This window comes from Spinacia oleracea, chromosome 4 (assembly GCF_020520425.1).
Source record: "Spinacia oleracea cultivar Varoflay chromosome 4, BTI_SOV_V1, whole genome shotgun sequence".
NCBI lineage: Eukaryota > Viridiplantae > Streptophyta > Magnoliopsida > Caryophyllales > Amaranthaceae > Spinacia > Spinacia oleracea.
The window spans coordinates 96,457,127-96,464,773 of NC_079490.1; the positions used below are offsets into that span (position 1 = coordinate 96,457,127).

General features: G+C 43.7%; 1 non-coding gene across 1 annotated transcript; it reads right to left on the bottom strand.

Moving 5' to 3' along the window:
- Positions 1 to 6,904: 6,904 nt before the first annotated feature.
- Positions 6,905 to 7,011, bottom strand: LOC130460173 (small nucleolar RNA R71). The gene has a single exon (XR_008920117.1). It is a non-coding gene; the product is annotated as a small nucleolar RNA R71 (small nucleolar RNA).
- Positions 7,012 to 7,647: the final 636 nt, after the last annotated feature.

A 7,647-nucleotide genomic window follows, 5' to 3' on the forward strand; every position in this document is an offset into this window, starting at 1 on the left:
AGTATGTCGCCTTCAAACTTAGGGCAATTAGAGAAGTTGGAGTGTGAACCTCCGTATTTTTATGTAAGGAAGGTAGAGTATGCATGCAACTACTTCGCTACATTGCAGAACCTACATTATCTAAGGAATAGAGATGTCATTTCGGAGATGATCATATACTGCCTACCCTACAAATACCCTTATGTATCCCTCAAGGAAAAGTTTAAGGATCTGGGCTAGGAAAACGACACCCCAAAATTGATAAAATATGGTACCAAAGACGGTAGATGGGTGTACGATTCAGAGGTGATGACCATAATCCCGGAGCTAGCTGAGAGCTACTACGAGGATGGCAAGTTTGCCGCAGATGTGGGAGTAGATTATGAGGAGGACAGCTATTGAGGTTAGTGGTAATGCCACAGAGGGCAGTGCCAATGGTTTTGAGGACGATGTCATTAAGGTAGAGAATCCAAACCTAGCCATCCCCGATCTTGTCATTGAAGTATCTAGCGAGACCGAGATTGAACCTTAAATTGACCATGATGCCATTAGTGTGAACCAACCAGAGGAAGAGGCGATGAATGAGGACTACCATCCAGCGGAAGACTTAGAAGAGCCTGCTACTCAAGACTCTTCTCCTATAGTTGGTAGGGGAGGATGGCTAGTGGAATAGTTATGATCTTTTGAGAGATCTAATAGTAGCTCTTTCATTATGTTAGTTGAACATTTTAGCATTAATTACTTTATGGTTTGATGGAGTAACTTTTGAGATGATGTAGAGACCTTATTTTACGAAATGGAAATTGATATAGCCTTGAAAATAGCAAGCTCCACCTGTACCTACCAAGGGGAAACGCATGGCCCATGGTTGCTGGACAGATGCACATGTCTAAACAAATTATCTCTAAAAAGCAAAGAATAAAGGCCCAAAAACCCTGAAGAGGCCCCATACTAAAAGAGGTCCCTTTCAGGCCCCTTTGATTCTATACAAGGACACCTGTCTCTATCTCTGAGGTCGGCCAATCATATGGCTAGGGTTTTTGGAACACTCTCTGAAAACCCTAGTCCTATATATAGTTCGAATCCCAAGGTAAAAGGGGAAATCAATTCATTCCTACCTGCCTTAAACTATTCTGCCCTACCTTCTCTCTAAAAATTAATGCTCTCTCTAGCCAATACTTACTTAGGCATCGGAGGGAATATTTCTACGGGAATATTCTGGTTTTGCAGGTTGCAGGAAGATCGTGCCAGCGCATACTTGTTACCTCCGAGGAAAGGCTGACACGTCATCACCAACAAAGTTCACACAACATTTGGCGCCGAATGCGGGGAGGTACAATATCATGGTGGAACTGCAATCTGGTGATGAGGGGCATAACGACAACTCAGGAGAAAGGCGTCCGCGTGAAAGGAGCCAACACCACATAGAAGAGGCTAATCGGATTTCCAATGCCGAGGACACTCCTCGCCTCGTCCAGGAAGCCGAAGTAATCATTGAGGAGGAGCCGGACGTCGATGCACCCCCTCCTGGTGGACATCTTAGTCCCAATATAAAGGATACCGTACTGGATGAAAACCTAGACCTACCCGTTTCAGTAGGGACGCTGGGAGAAATCCTAGCCGGATTCCAGCAATAAATGAATCAAACCTTTCAACAGCATATGAGCACCACACTGCAAGACGAAATGCGAAGGAGTATGCTAATCTATAATACCAATACTGAAAAGACAAGCTCGCCGGGCACCCTCCATCTCCTGGTCCCAAGCTCGCCAGGCACCCTCCATCTCCTGGTCCCAAGCTCGTCGGGCACCCTCCAAAACGGCTTCCTCCCCAAGCTTAAAAGAGCAAGCGGCTTCTACCCATATGGTATTCACATCATCCTGGGTATCCTTAAGCTTCTTTTCAAGGGCGTCCACCTTTGAGGAGAAGTTGGTAACACGCCCACAAACAGCAGCATACCCAGCCTTGAGTTCAACCAGTTTCTCCTTATGCTCCTTGAGCCTCTCCTCATAATCTTGGGCACTCGCCTTGGCTTGCTGGAGAACAGAAGTCTATGACCTGATGACCACGTCCATTTCATCTCGGATTAGCTTCCCCTTCTTTTTGGCGCATCTTTCGTGGTTCTCGATCTAATCCTTATCATCAAGCAGCTCCTGGTGCATGTTGACACGATGCTCCCAAGCCTCAACAAACCTGATAAATAATTACATCAACAAAAGAATAAATTAGTCAGCTACACAAGACGACAAGGGAACACGAAAAACAAGTTGTAAGGAAAGTGTAGACACCTACTTTTGTCCCCATTCCCGAAAGGGAAGGTTCGATGATGAGAACATAAATCTCCACTTGGCAACGCATCTCCTATAAAATAACGAATCTCAATCACCCTTTTTCAGCCAAAGCTACTATTTATAGAAACCTGCTAAGAATAGTAACTGCCGTAAAAGGTAGTTGTTAAAAGTGGCAAAGTCATAAAAGATAGAAACCTGTCAGAATTAGGTGTTGCACTCCAACATAAATCCTAAAAGAGATAGAATTTGCATTCCTGGTATAATTCGAAAATAAGAGTTACGTATTAATTAAATTCCTAACGAACCTAGAGTTCGTAACGGGCCCAGACGCATTCCGTCATAAGTTAATATGCACTAAAAGACTCGGATAAAACTAAAGAGCTCCGTGTTCTAAGAGTCCAGATCTGACAAAGAACTCGGCCCAGATCCCATTTTCAACGCCTGGATCTGGGCGCTGAAAATGCCTGGGGTCGTTTTATTCCGGATTCTTTTTGGATTCGTATCTTAAAATCTATCTTTCCACACACCCTTTTCCTATAAATACAGCCTCAAAACCGACGTGAAAGGGACACACAATTGCATAACTTGAGTATTGACTCTAGCCTCAAGCCTAAGCCTCACGCTGCGAAATTGATCCGGCGTTCTATCGCAATCGACCCAAAAGTCGAACAGAACGCGTCCTGCCCCTTGTAGCTTGATGAATTAAGCCTAAATACTGGAACATTGCTTAGAAACCCGAGATTCGTTAAATAAAAGGAGAAATAGCAAAGCCAAGTGGTTAGTTTTCTGAGAACCACAACGCACCTCTCAAGGGTGCGTTGTAATGTGTCCCTCGTATGACTTAATCGCTTTCATCACCCTTTTATAAAATTGTCAAACTATTAACTTGATTGATCTATCACGCCTAATAAGATAATACCTTGAACAATTGAATTATCATGCTAGGTACCTTAATCAATCTAAATAAGATAATCACGATCGATTTAGTATTATGTGTTGCATATTGCTAAAATCAATTAAGAATAGTTTAATAGTTTAACGCATGTCCCTTCAATTATTTATGCTGAGCTAGTAAGGATAACCTGCCTTTGGAGTATTATCGATGAGCACTCCTCTCGGTAGCTACAGTCCCCCGAACTCTCAATCTCTGCCATGCGGGTGTACGTTGAGCGATCCCCACACCAAGGATCACAAGGGAACCTATGGCCGTCTTGGTCAAACATAATTGCACTCCCTTTATGTCACGATAATCGGGTTTTGTCAGTTTTTCTCATTGTCGTTAAAAACCGAATGGCGACTCCTATATTACTAGTCGATTGGGTGTAAACTCACAGGAAATCCAACTACACTTGATCTGACGACGTCACGCCCACGAGGGACGAGGTCACGCATTAGCCTCGTGCTTTTTCGACCCCCTCACAGTGGCGACTCCGCTGGGGACGTTAATGAAATACTCGTGCTCGTAGGTAATCAAAATAGCCGAAAGGTGAAACGATCCTATCCCGCGTTTATTTCCTTATCAAGTTGGGACGACCTGAAAATCAGCATATTAATGTGAATGGACAGAACCGCATAACGAATCTTGTCTCCCTTGGCATGTTTCATCTCGGGAGTTGGGAATAAGGATACCCATCGTCATCCGGGGGGTGCATACGCTTCGAATGTTGTCCACTCGGCACTTTCGCTAGTAGTACACCTGTCCCAAACCCAATCGCTCGCCCACTAGGTCCCTCTCATTGATGCATGCCTGATATGTGTGTTTTATATAGTGTTTCACCCCCGTCCCTTAGTACTTTTATGCGTCAAATGAGCTCTTAGGAGCCGTTTTTAGTACTAATATGTGTTATTTAGTGTGCCTTGAGTTTTCAGGTTCAATTATGAGAAATTGGTCTTTTTAGACCCGTTTCGTGTTGATTTAGGCCACTACACGAGCCCGAGGAAGTTCGGGACCTTTATCGTCGACTTTCGGGAGCCTTAGATGCTTATGGTTGAGCCCCGAGAGTTAGACTCGGTAATATGGGAGAAGGATATTGAAGATTGCAAATCGCCCTGTGAGTTGAGGGCGAAATGCGACCATCGGGCGAAAGGAAGAAAGAATTAAAGCCTTCAACGCGCGCCCGATCGGGCGCACTTCGGCTAGTTGTTCTATCCTAAGGAATTCATAAGATTCGAGAGATGCATGTTTTCCTAGTTATGATTGTTAATTGATTGTTATTGTCCGTTGTCCAATCCAGGTCTGCATTTATGGTGAACCGCTGCCCTAGATTCTTTTAATATTGTTATTTTCCGATTTGATTACTTATTTTAGTTTAATATACAAACCAATCCAACTCTTGTTACCAGTAGTCTAGATTAATAATTTAATAGTAGAAAGAACGCATGTTTCCCTGTGGATACGATCCCTGCTTCCTTTGCTATATTTTTAGTTGGTGAACGTTAGGTTTATCTTTGATAGGAGTGCGATTTAGCCTGTCAAATTTTAGCGCCGTTGCCGGGTGTAAACACCTACTTTTGTCCCCATTCCCGAAAGGGAAGGTTCGATGATGCGAACATAAATCTCCACTTGGCGACGCATCTCCTATAAAATAATGAATCTCAATCACCCTTTTCATTTCACCCGAAACCTGCTATTTATGGAAACCTGCTAAAAATAGTAATTGTCGTAATGGGTAGTTGTTAGAAGTGGCAAGTCATAAAAGATAGAAACCTGTCAGAATTAGGTGTTGCACTCCAACATAAATCCTAAATGAGATAGAAATTGCAAGAGGATCGAATCCTATTCCTAATATGCTTCGAAAATAAGAGTTACGTATTAATTAAAATCCTAACGAGCCTAGAGTTCGTAACGGGCCCAGACGCATTCCGTCATAAAGTTAATACGCACTAAAAGACTCGAATAAGTCTCAAACACTCCGGATTCTAAGAGTCCAAATCTGACAAAGAAAACGGCCCAGACCCTATTTTCAACGCCTCGCTCTGGGCGCCGAAATCTTCGGCGCCCAGCCCTGGGCGCTGAAATTACCTGGGACGTGTTCTTTCCTAATTCTTCGTGGATTAGAGCTCTAAAATTCTATCTTTCCACGAACTCTTTTCTATAAATATAGCCCCAAATTCGACGTGAAAGGAACACACACAATTCATATTCTGAGTATTGACTCCAACGCCTAAGCCTAAGCCTCACGCTGCGAAATTGATCCCGCGTTCTGTCGCAATCGATCCAAAAATCGAACAGAACGTATCCTGTCCCGTAACTTGAGATTCGTTAAATAAAAGGAGAAATAGCAAAGTCAAAGTGGTTATTTTTCTGAGAACCGTGACGCACCTCTCAAGGGTGCGTCGTAATGTGTCCCTTTCCATGATTTAATTGCTTTCCTCGCCCTTTTATAAACTGTTAAACTAATTAAATCTGATTGTTCTATCACGCCTAATAAAGATAATATTTCGGGAAATTGAACTATCATGCTAGGTCCCTTAAAACAATCTTAATCAGATAATCGCAATCGATCTAGTATTATGTGTTGCATATTGTTAAAATCGACTCAGATTAGTTTAATAGTTAACACATGTCCCTTCAATTATTTATGCTGAGCTAGTAAGGATATCCTGCCTCTGGAGTTATCGAAGAGCGAGTACTCCTCTCGGTAGTTACAGTCCCCCGAACCCTAAATCTCTACCTTGCGGGTGTATGTTGACAGATCCCCACACCAGGGATCACAAGGGAACCTATGGCCGTCGTGGTCAAACATAATTGCACTCCCTTTATGTCACGATAACCGGGTTTTGTCAGTTTTTCTCATTGTCGTTAAAAACTGAATGGCGACTCCTATATTACTAGTCAATTGGGTGTAAACTCACAGGAAATCCAATTACACTTGATTTGACAAAAAGAAACGTCACACCCACGAGGGACGAGGTCACGCATTAGCCTCGTGCTTTTTCGACCCCCTCACACCGGGGAAACGGTTTTATTTTCTGTTATTAATTGTTTTTCTAGATTATTGTTTGTTACTTCTCAAGGGACTCCCGTTCCTTGAGACCGGATCTCACGACTGGTTTCTAGTTTTTGCTTGTTTATGCCGAGGACTGTCCATACCAGCGATCTGACTTCGTTCGATCCTGAACCTGAACGGACCTTTCGTAGACGGCGTAGATTCGTTGAACAGTTGAGAGACTATTCTGACTCTGAATCCGACTATCTGATTAGCAATCTATTCCATACAGATTCATAGATGGGTGACCAAGCACCACCACCACCACCCCCACTTGTGCCAAGGCTTACAGACTATTCTAAACCAAGTCTGTCTATGCTTCCCAAGGCAATCATGCCTTCCATTGCGGTCGAAAATTTCAAGATCGAACCCCAGCTGATAAACATGATCGAGAGACACCAATTCGGTGGGGAAAAGGGTGAAGATCCTAATCTCCATATTCAGTCTTTCATTCAATATTGTGCCACCATTAAGCAGAAGAATTTAACACCGGAGCAGACTATGGAGATACTCTTTCCATTTTCATTGAGTGGGAAGGCAAAGCTATGGATTAACCGTCTCAACCGCGCAGCTATGAAAATCACCGATTGGAATTCCTTGGCCCTTGCGTTCTATGTTAAATATTTCCCACCTGAGAAGACAGCTCGTCTGAGGGGTCAGATATTAGGTATCTCTCAACAAGCAGATGAGAGTTTGTTCGAAGTTTGGGAGAGATTCAAGGACTTGCAAAGAGAGTGCCCGCATCATGGTTTGGATGACTGGTTCCTGGTTGAGAAGTTCTATAATGGTCTGGGTAATGAGTCTATGTGTCTTTTGGATTCAGCTGCCAGTGGGAGATTTATGCAACTGGAGGTGCCTAGAGCTTTAGAGGTGATTGAGGAGATGGCCATCCATAGTGCCCAATATGGGAATCCTAGAGGTTTTGCCGACCGGGGTGTTAAGCATGAGATGAATTCTATTGATCAGCTTACTGCTCAGCTAACTGCCCTAAATCACAAGCTAGACAATATACAGATCGCATCTTCCCAATCCACCCAACATGCTAGTGTCGCTGCAATGAGTGCCCAATCTGCCAATGTCTGTAATAGTTGTGGGATGCAAGGCCATTATGCACAGGAATGCCGGAGCTCTATCAAACAATGCAATGCATTCCAGTCCTACAAGCAGAACAATCCGTACTCCAACTCTTACAATGAGGCGTATAAAAACAACCCCCTACTATCATATAGGAGTACTAATGTCCAGAACCCCCATCAGATTCAACACCCTCCACCACCACAACAACAGTACCAACCGCCACCACAACAGTCATACCAACCGCGGAGTAACTACAACCCGCAGCCTAGTGGACCACCTGGTTTTCCTGCACAACCTCAACCCACATAACC